The following is a 10,862-nucleotide window of genomic DNA, read 5'->3' on the forward strand; positions in this document are numbered from 1 at the left end:
TATTTATTCATAGAGACAGAGAGAGAGAGAGAGAGAGAGAGGCAGAGACACAGGCAGAGGGAGAAGCAGGCTCCATGCAGGGAGCCCGACGCGGGACTCGATCCCGGGTCTCCAGGATCATGCCCTGGGCTGAAGGCGGCGCTAAACCGCTGAGCCACCCGGGCTGCCCCTAAGTAAGGTGACCATCAAAACATTAGCCATCACCTACCTACCTGCTGCTTACTCTAAGGCAGGCAATCAGTGCCTCTTCCCAGGTAGATGGAGCATCATTATCTCCCTTTTATAGGTAAAGAATCTGGGAATCAGGGACGTTAAGTAACTTGTCTTGGGTGTTCTAACCAGTGAAGGGGTTAGGATTCAAGTCTAGGTTCCTCTGACCTTAAGACCCAAACCCCAAATCACTATGTACTCTAACTTCACTGACTTGAAAGGTCTCTGCCAATCGTTTGAAAACGATTAGATAGATTTGTCAGAATGAGATTTCCAATAGAGAAATGGAGCTAGGGGTAGATGACCAAAGTCATTGATGTGCTTTTAAGGGGAAACTGCTGTGTGTATCAGGAGTATTAACTGGGAAAAGCGCAGGAGCGACAGAGATTTTGATGTAGGAGTCTGCTGTGTGCCATCCTTAGGGCTTCGTATTGCTTCTACCTTTTGATATGAATGTAGAGACCCTTAAACAACCATAGTCTCCAAAGTGTACCCCACATTCCCACTAACCCCACCTGAGTCCTCCATGTCTGAAACTTCTTTAATAAAAGACTAAGTTTTGTTTTTTTAAAAATAAGAGGTTTAATGTATAAACATGTCTGAGAGAGGTACCCATTGTGTCTTAAATTCATCCTATTAGCACCTTTCTTAAAGGAAAGTATAGGAGGCTAGTTTACAGCACGAGGAACTGAGTAATGGGTTATAAGCAATTCTTTATATTCTAAAATAAAGTAGGGAGTGGTAAGGAAGGAGGATTATTTATTTGTTGCGGAAAAACATGGAAAAGATATAGTAGCCTCATATCTGCTTCCCTATTCTCATCTCTCTGGTCCCAGAGCGGGTGGCCAGGCATTTCTTCTTCCGTAGGATGGAAGGTCTGATGACAGAAGGGATGCGAAAGATTCTTTCGGCAGCTAGTTGACTGCCCTGAGCCTTTATTTTCAGATATGTCTTGTCTTTTTAGGGGAAGTGGCAGGTTATATGTGGTCTCAGAGCCTCCTCCAAAGACACAAAATGTGAAGAGTCCATTCCACCTCCAAACTTCCTCTAACCCCGTTTCTCTGGCGAGAAGCAGACGTGAGGCAAGCAGTCCCTTCCTCTCAGGGTTGTTACGTTACAATCTCGATTGAGGTAGCTTACCTAGAAAGACAACCCTTGACAATATTCAAGCAAACAAAACCCTTTCTAGGCGGGTCTCACATGCTAGAGTATAATTATGGTATGTTTTATAAGCCAAGATATGCTCAGAATCTAAACTAAACTTGATATGACCTGTGCCTTCCTTTTTCCAAGGGGAGAAAATTTGAGAAGAAATTATCAATACAGCTGAGACTGCTCCAGTTTCCTTCTTTTTCAAAGTCAGGTAACCACAAACACAACTAGAAAAATCTTCTATTCAAGCATGAATTACCAAATCAGGAGAGTAAAGCATAGTGAACACAGAGGGAAGAGTGAAGAAGTTATGCACATGGGTGACTAACTTTACCTGCCTAAATAAGAAGTCTGGCAGAGTTTTCCAAAGCAGATTATCATCTTACTTTTCAAGCACGATGGCCAAGATGGCGGGACAGAAGAGTCGCAACTTTTTGGAATGAGTAAAGCCTGTTGGGAAAACTGATGCTGAGGTAATAATGAGAGAAGAGGAGTGGAGGGCAGGGAGAGAAAGAGAGTCACTAAACTTAAGGAGTCCCTGGGTTTCATATCTTGAAACACATGCATTCTGAGGTCAGACCCCATCCAAGCTCCATTGCCAGTCCAGATCCATCCCACCCCCAGGGCCTGGCTCCCCTGGTACAAATGAGTGTTGAAGGAGAAAGAGAAAGGGGATAAAAAAATCCCTTCTCGGCATCTGGTTGTAGAACATAGAGGAAAAGCAGCGCAGTAATTCTGTCCAACAATATCCACCTCAGCATCGCAGCCAGTCCGCTCTGCTGACAGTGACCTACAGAGCACTGCCCTCAGCCACAACTGCTTAGCTGTCATTTTTGGATAGAGCAAAAGACCCCAGGTGGAAATTCATCCACCGGTTTCCCAGGATTCAGAGAGTAAAACTGCCATCTTTGCAATTGTAGATGGTAACATCCCACTTACCTTTTTTCTTTCATCCTTTTCTAATTTGATGATTCTTAACTAGAGTTATGCATTTGAACCACCTGTAAAACTTTGGGGAAAAAATGTGTATCCTCTCTTTATTCCAGATCTAAGGAATAAGAATCTTTAGAAATAGGGTTATCTGTAGATGTATTAAAAAAAAAAAAAACAACTAAGACTCTGCAGCACATGCCAAGTTAAGCACCATTGTACTAATTTCTTTAGTCCTTTGACTGATAAAATCCAAAATATCCTCTCCGTCTCTTCTAGTCTTTGTGGCATATTGGTTTTCAATCTTGCTTTTATAATAATGACACCTAGTAAGGAATATAAAACCTCAAATATTATAAAACCTCCCTATTCTATTAATGCAGCCTAACATAGCATTTCTTCTCCTCTGAGCATTAGCAAAACCTCGGTAGACTTTTACGTATCTCTTTCAGTTGTTTGATCCTGTGCTGCTTTATGGGATAAGGTTCTCCCAGAGAGATCCCGTGATACTCTCTGCAGTAGACTGCAGAGCTCACTGCTGAAGACCAAGCTGCCTAATGCCACATCCTATCTGCTCTCCTTTTACGTGCCTCCTGGCTTCTGGTCTACCACAAACTCTTGTTTATAAGTCAGGCCGTGTCGTTTATGGCTTATTCTTATATATTTTGTGTGCCTTTTTGTGAAAAAGAAGAAAACCTCATCACAATTCCAATCTACTGAGATCAATTTGGATCAAGATTAGAGAGTTAAAAAAAAAAAAGATTACAGAGCATTCACAGTATTTTTCAAATCCATGCTATTTGCATATTGATCAGCCTCTCATAAATCTCTCGATCCATAATTTTGATTAAAATGTTGAGTGAGGGAATGTTATTATCAAGCCTATTTCAGATCAATAGTTCCCTAATACTTTACTTCCTTCCAAAATGTGATATCAATAAAAGAATTCACAAGGAAAAATAGACATCAATAATTTGGAAACTCCATAGGTCAGAATCACAGAGTCACCTTACTCTCTCTGATGCATCCTCTTGATATATAGTGTTTCTTCTTTGTAAAAAGTCATGCTAGACAGAGTTTATAGCTCTTGAAGGAAATAGTTATGAGATACTATCATAAACCAGTTTATATCAGAGCCCTGCTGAAACTATAGGTAAATAATTTATTATTGAATTAAAATAAAAATTATGCTATAGACCTTAACATCCACCCATCCATCCATCCATTCATTCAATTAATGGATTCTTACAGAACACTGCATCAGACGGGCACTGTGCTAAGCATGGAAAATAGAATGATGACCAAGACAGATCTATTCCCTTACCCCAAAGAGCTAAGAGTCCAATAAGGAAAGAGAGATTATCAATGGAGAAATAAAAAATCATCCTTTATATAGTAATGAGGAATCCTTCTACTCCATCACCATGACACCATATGATGAGAAGTATTTACATTGTTGAATTTTAAAAATGCTTGTGGATACACACACTTGAGAGGAACACAAAGCAACTAGAATTGTTGCAAGGGAGCACATCTAGGATGCTGAGGTGACCTGAAATAATGCTATGTGAAGACCAATTAGAGGAAGAGAGATAATTGATCTAAAGAGGGATGAACAATTTAGTCACTAGACTTCTAATGGCTGGAATGTGGCAAAGGAAGATGATCTAGTTTGTAAGGTCTTAAGAAGTTGAATAGAGAGCAATGTGTAGAAGCCAGAAAGAGCAGATTCCATCTCAAAATAAAAAACATCCTTATATCGGTCCTACAAATCATACCTTATAAACCTTTTGATATATAGAGAATAAAATCCTGTCCTCTTAAACATGTTTACTATCCCTTAATTATAATGCCAAATTCCTATTATTTCCATTTAAATGACTATTCAATCTTGTTATTTTATAGTATGTGGATACATTTTAAATTACAAATTAAGCCCTAATAATCCACTTTTAATGTGAAATTATGTGACTATTTTAAACATGTCCTAAGAATAAGAAAAGCCCAATGACAACACTTTTAATAATGAGGAGGTAAAGGCTGAATTTCTCAGATTATTGGTAGGATTTAAATGCAACTAGTTTACCTTGAGGAAAATAGTGAATTTTGAAGAAAGGTCCTGTGACTTGGCAGAAGAAAATTTGAAGAAAGGCATATCTAACTGTGTAAAGCTATTATTAGAGTCTTTAACATCATTCTGTGAAGACAACCGCCAGACCCAGGAGATCATTAAATAGCTGAAGAAGAATATAATGTTCCAAAGCCAGTCCATGGTGTGAGCAGCCGGGAGGGCTTAGCTTTCGGAAGCTATTAATCAAGAAAGCCAGGTTAGTCAAGCAGCTGAAACGATGACTCAGCAGGAACAAAATCTGAAGAGAATGCATGTTTAAAAAGCATACTGAACCAGAAGAGCCAAAACAGGTTCTTTTACAAAATGAAAGGTCTTTAACTTTCTTGTAGATGAAGATGACTACCAAGTTTTTAAATAGTTCAACTTTTCTAAACACCTAGCCATTTTCTCTTCAAAGAGTGTCCGTTGCTTCATTACCCAGAAATACTGGAAATGCAGAAATGGTGGCCGGGGTGATCATGCAGTTGGTGTATTTTGGGGTCACAGCAAAGTAAACACCATCCCTCATTATAGGGATTTATGAGCTCCTATTCCCAGGCAGATGTTGAAGAAGAAAAATGTAAACTAAACACTAAAGGAAAGTAAGAACTATCTGGAGAAGAAACAGTATGAAGGACAAGAACGCCAGGCCAAGTCTTTCTGAAAAGAGAAATAACCCATCAAAATGGGATGTCTCTTTTATTTATGACATAGTAGCTTCCTGGACAACAGGACTTCCATCAGAAAGGCTACTCTGGCTTTCTGTTGTATTAATTACACTTTTTGTAGCTTTGATGAGCCAGTTTCCCCCAAATGTCCCTGGATGCCATTCCCATGCAGGACAGGGACTCCTGGATGTCCCTAGAACATATTTTGCAGACATTTCTCAGACTTCGACACAACAAGCCATCACCAGTGAGACTACAGCACATTCTAATATGCGTATCATCATTTTTAAAGTTTCAGTGACTGAATTTCATAAATAAGTAACTTTCAGTTGGGAAATTATAGCTTGGAACCAGAGGTTCTCAGAATTGCTGTGGGATATTTTACATTTCCCTTGAGATTACTTCCCCAATTAAACTACAATGGGGAAAAAGCCTGCCTGTGGGTTTTTTTTTTTTTTCTGTCTCTGATCTTTTCATAAGCTTTTTGAGGAAGAGATATATAAGATATATATTGTTTGCTAAAACTTATTGAAATAAAGAACCATCCAAATCTTTTTTTTTAAAGGAAGAGCTCCTTTGAGACCTGCGTCAGATCCATACAAGTTAGCCCTACCCTCTTCCTTTGAGAAACTGCACAAAGTCATCATCACTCAATTTCTGAAAGTCCTATTTAGAAATTACCTCCAACAGCCTGTAGCACATTCTATTGAATAGCTTCAGTGGTAGTAAATTATAATTCTCCGAGGTGCATGTTTTAAAATAGCCAAAAGTCATTCAAAGTAACTTCTGAGAAATTAAATTAGGATATCATATTAATAAATCATAACCTATTTTCCCAGCCTTAAATGTGATTTCTTTCTATAGAATTCCCAAGTAATTCTTCGCCTGTGACTATGTGTTTGTCCCCTCCAAGGACAAGTGTCCTTGTCTTTCTATCCAATAGAATCCAAATGTTTTGTTAATATTTCATTTCAGAAATTGCTTAACCCTGTTCCTTAGAAAGGATGAATCTAAATCACCCGGGAGCCTTTAGAATACAACTGGGCATCTCAGTAGATCCTGGGAAAGCTGCTTCTAATCACTGTGATGCTTGACCAAGTGAGGGACTCCCTGCTCTAACATCTTATTTCAACCACACCTTTGTCCTCATCCCACCACTTTTCTGACAACAGATTCCTATAGGGAAAAAGCACAGAATTGCAAATCCTGAATATGTGGACTTAAGTCCCAGATCCATGGTTAACCAGGCAACCATAGTCAAGTGACAATATCTTTGAGGCTCTTCTCAACAAGGACATATTAATAGTTAATCTGAAGGGATATTGTAAGAAGTAAATTAGATCATATTTGTAAAGTACCCAGCATAGTCACTGGCACATAGGAATTTAACAAAAAGCAGCAAATACTGTCAATGTATCATTGCTACTCAATCTACACGTGTCAAACACCATTTCTATAATAATTTATTAAATTATAATTGCACTTGAGGAACCACAGATATCCATAGAGGCTTCAAGCTCTTGTTATCATTCTTAACAACACTGGCTCCCATCTAAGTGAACTTGGTCCCTTGAAAATAATCAGATATTGTTGGGAAATATGAGAATATTGTGATTCCACAGGACAAAAAGAGAACTTTTAGCAGATAAATAATTTATTTTAACTTATAAAAAGCATAAGAAAAAATTTGAAGATTGAAGTAATAGGTAACAATTTCACAATCTAACTTTAATCTTATTCCTTCTGAATATGATCTTTGAGTTCTAAAAATAGCCTCTTTACAGGAAAGGCTACAGTTAATGCTCTGCCTAAATTTGGAACTTCCATTCCTTTAATCCTATGGGGATAATTTTTTCAAAAGAAAGTTTACTGCTTAAGTTTCTGACTCTCCTCAAATAAATATTAAGTTTCTGAATTTTGGTATTCAGAAACTTCTAATATGGGCTTTCTTTTAAAAACTTCAACTTAATCAAAACAAATTGAGTTTCTTTTGTGTGTGTGTGTGTGTGTGTGTGTGTGTGTGTGGTTGGTTGGTTTTTGTCTACCTCCACCAGCAATCTGATTGTAGAACAATCCAGAATGTAAGTGGCTGGTCATAATTTTTGCCATAGCTTTCTTGCTGGACACCTGCAATCCTATTTCTTATAGAGTTGTTCCTATCATGGTTTCTTGCTAATACCCAACCTAGAAAAAAGTGTGTAATAAATATCTGTTGAATCTATAAGTGAGTAAATTGCCATTATGGAAATAAAGGGAACAGGTTTTCAACACAAGTTATAAAAGGGAAAGAAGAACTTTGGGAAGAGATTAAATAAGAACTGAGTCCTGAGTGATGAGTGGAACTGTGCTGGGGAAATGTGGAATGTTGTGAGAAAATAGGCAGGGAGTTCACAAGAGTTAAGAACAGAGAGAAGGCCATCTTCACTGTAAGAACCTGCAAAAAATTTTTCAAAGCATTAGTTGGAAATAAACCTGAAGAAGTAGGCAGGATCCAAGATATAAATGATTTTGATGTCACATTAAGAGGTTTCAACTTGATCCTCTAGGTGATGAATAGTCACTTATATAGTAGGAAGATTTTAAAGAATGGAATAATTTGATCAGATAAATATATGCTTAGTTTCTTATGGATCACTCTGTTAGATATGAGTAGGATGGCTTTGAGGAGAATAAGGAATGAGATGAGCGTAGAAAAATGTTCAATATATATTTGTTGAAATAATGATGGTGAAATGAGGACGATAGTGATAATAATAATTACCAACATAATATAAAGTACTTGCACAACTCAACAGCAATAATAATAATAATAATAATAATAATCCAATAAAAAATGAAATGGGCAAAACACCTGAACAGACATTCCTTCAAAGAAGGCATCCAGATGGCTAGCAGACACATGGAAAGATGTTCAACATCACTTACCATCATGGAAATGCAAATCAAAACTGCAGTGTAATATCACCTCACACTTGATTCTTCTGTGTTGTTGATTTCGGCCATTCTGACAAGTGTTGGTGAGGGACGAAAAGGAACCCTCATGCACTGATGATAGGAAGGCACACTGCTACAGCCACTATGGGAAAAGTTATGAATATTCTTCAAAAAATTAAATATAGAATTACCATATTATCCAGTAGTTCCACTACTGGATATTTATCCAAAATAATACAAAAACACTAATTCAAAAAGTATATGCACCCCTGTGTTTATTGTAGCATTATTTACAATAGCCAAAGTATGGAAGCAAACCAAGTGCCCATTGATGGATGAGTGGATAAAGAAGAGGTGAATATGTATACAAAGAAATATTACTCAGCCCTAAAAAGATGAAATCTTACTATTTGCAACAAAATGGATTGATCTAGAGGGTATAACACTAAATTAAATAAGTTAGTAAGAGAAAGACAAATACCATATGATTTAACTCATGTGTGGAATTTAAGAAACAAAAAAAGGAACAAAAAAAGAGAGAGATAAACAAACAATAGACTCTTAAATATAGAGAACAAACTGGTGGTTTATCAGAGAGGAGGTGGGTGGGATGGGGGTTAAATAGATGAAGAGGACTGAGAGTCACATATTGTGATGAGCACTGAATAATGCGTAGACTTGTTGAATCACTATATTGTATCCTCAAAACTAATATAATGTTTTATGCTAACTATACTGAAATTAAAAAAAGATGTTCACCCTGAATCTTTTTTAATTAAAAAAAAGAAATACTTAAACAAATTAGGATATTAAACAATACTAAAGATTACAATTTAGTGAAAATATATTATGAGGTATCAAATTTAAAACAAAATTATGCAGAATTTAAATATACAAAAGCCATGAAGAATGGTTTCATATCTTTCATCTGCATCAAAAGGTTCATTTTTCTAACAACAATCTTAGAAACTGATTGCATATATTTTCACTCTATAATGTGGTAATTATTGGGATATTTAAAAATTTCATTCTAAAATTTGTGCATTTCAGGTTATGGATTTTCACTTGTTCTTTCAGAAGCTAAAAAGAGGGCAGCGGTTTAGCATCTGCCTTCGATCTAGGGTGTGATCCTGGAGACTTGGGATCGAGTCCCACGCCGGGCTCCCTGCATGGAGCCTGCTTCTCCCTCTGCCTGTGTCTCTGCCTCTCTTTCTCTCTGTGCATCTCTCATGAATAAATAAATGAAATCTTTAAAAAAAAAAAAAGCTAAAAAGAAGCAGTTGGAGAAAAAATTTTAATTAAAAAAATTGTCAGTACAATTATAATAATGATTATATACTTGCCATTAGTCAAAACCTTTATATGCATCAAGTCTTACACTGAACATGTTATTTTATTGCCCCTTTCATTATCGCATCAGACCTTTTAGGAAGGTATGTATATTATTTAATTTTACAGATAAGGAAACTGAGGCTCAAAGAGTTTTTTTTAAAAATGTGCCTTGTCACTCCTGTAGCATTTTTTTCCTAAAATATATAACCTCAGTCTAAGTACAAAGTGTATCAAATAAATCCAGATTGAGGCTAATTCTACAAAATATTTCCTTAGTACATTTCAAAAGTGTCATGTTCATGAAAGATAAGGAAAGATGGAAGAAATACCTGTTTCGCTTTGATAATTGCATTATTGTTATATAAAATGTTAACATTAGGAAAAGTTGCATGCAGGCTATAGAGGAATTCTCTATTGTCTTTGCAAATATTTTGTAGCATAAAAAAACTTTTTAAAATTTTAAAACGTTTTTAAAATTTCTATGTGTTGGAGCATGGAATTTCAAAAAAATAAAATAAAATAAAATAAAATTTCTATGTGTCTATAGAACATGACAGGTAAAATATAAGATGAGCCTGAAGTATTTTGTAGTACTAGAAAGTAAGATAGCAAAATACACACACACACATGCACGTGTGCACAAATACAAGAGACAATCCGAAACAACTCCCGACAACCTGAAACAATCTGAGCAATGCAATAAATAACAATAATGATGGATTAAAGCATAGATTAAAACAAATGAGTCCACACTAATATACAGAAATGATTGAATAAATAGCTAAATGGAGTTTAAGAGACAAATTTTCCTTATAGAAGAATTCCACATAATAAATGTAGATGAAGTGGGGGAAATAGAAAATCAGCATTGGGACACCATGTGATAATTGCTACAGGCAAATGCTAAAATTATTGAGCAAAACTGTAAGGAGGAACAGGATATTTTCATATCTGCAAAGTAATCTCTATAAAAATATTTTTAATTACTGTGGTGGTTTTAACATATATCCTGACTGTCTTACAGTTTCCCTTCAAAAGGTAGAATGTGATCCTCCTTCCCTTGGGTGTGGGATGAACTCTGCTACTCGCTCTTCACATGTGGTAGGGAGGGGAGTAATTTTATAGCAGACAAACCTGAGAGAAACTGCCTTCGCCAAGTGACCAAGGTTAACATCACCAGTTACAAGTTATGTTGATATGATGCAACGGGAAGGAATTTCAGCTCTGCGGTATTTTACCAAAAATTTGTAATGCAGTCTAATCACGACATAGTGTCAGAAAAACCCAGGTCAAGAGGCATCCTACAAAGCACTTAACTAGTACTCTTCAAATGTGTCAAGGTCATGAAAAAGGACAAATTCAGAAACAGTTACAGGTTGGAAGAGAGATTAAGAAGACATGACAGTTAAATGCAAGGTGGCATTTTGGGTTGGATCTTGAAACAAAAAATAATACTATTAGTGGGGAAAACTGGCAAAATCTGAGTTAAGTCTCCATTTCAGTGAATAGTATTGTACCAAGGTTAA

At 36.5% G+C, this 10,862-nt stretch overlaps 1 pseudogene; it reads left to right on the plus strand.

Annotated features, from left to right (window-relative positions):
- Positions 1-1,760: 1,760 nt before the first annotated feature.
- Positions 1,761-5,371, plus strand: LOC140622365 (inositol 1,4,5-triphosphate receptor associated 2-like; annotated as a pseudogene).
- The last annotated feature ends 5,491 nt before the right edge of the window (positions 5,372-10,862 follow it).

The sequence above is a fragment of the Canis lupus genome, chromosome 31 (genome assembly GCF_048164855.1).
Source record: "Canis lupus baileyi chromosome 31, mCanLup2.hap1, whole genome shotgun sequence".
NCBI classification, from domain to species: Eukaryota; Metazoa; Chordata; class Mammalia; order Carnivora; family Canidae; genus Canis; species Canis lupus.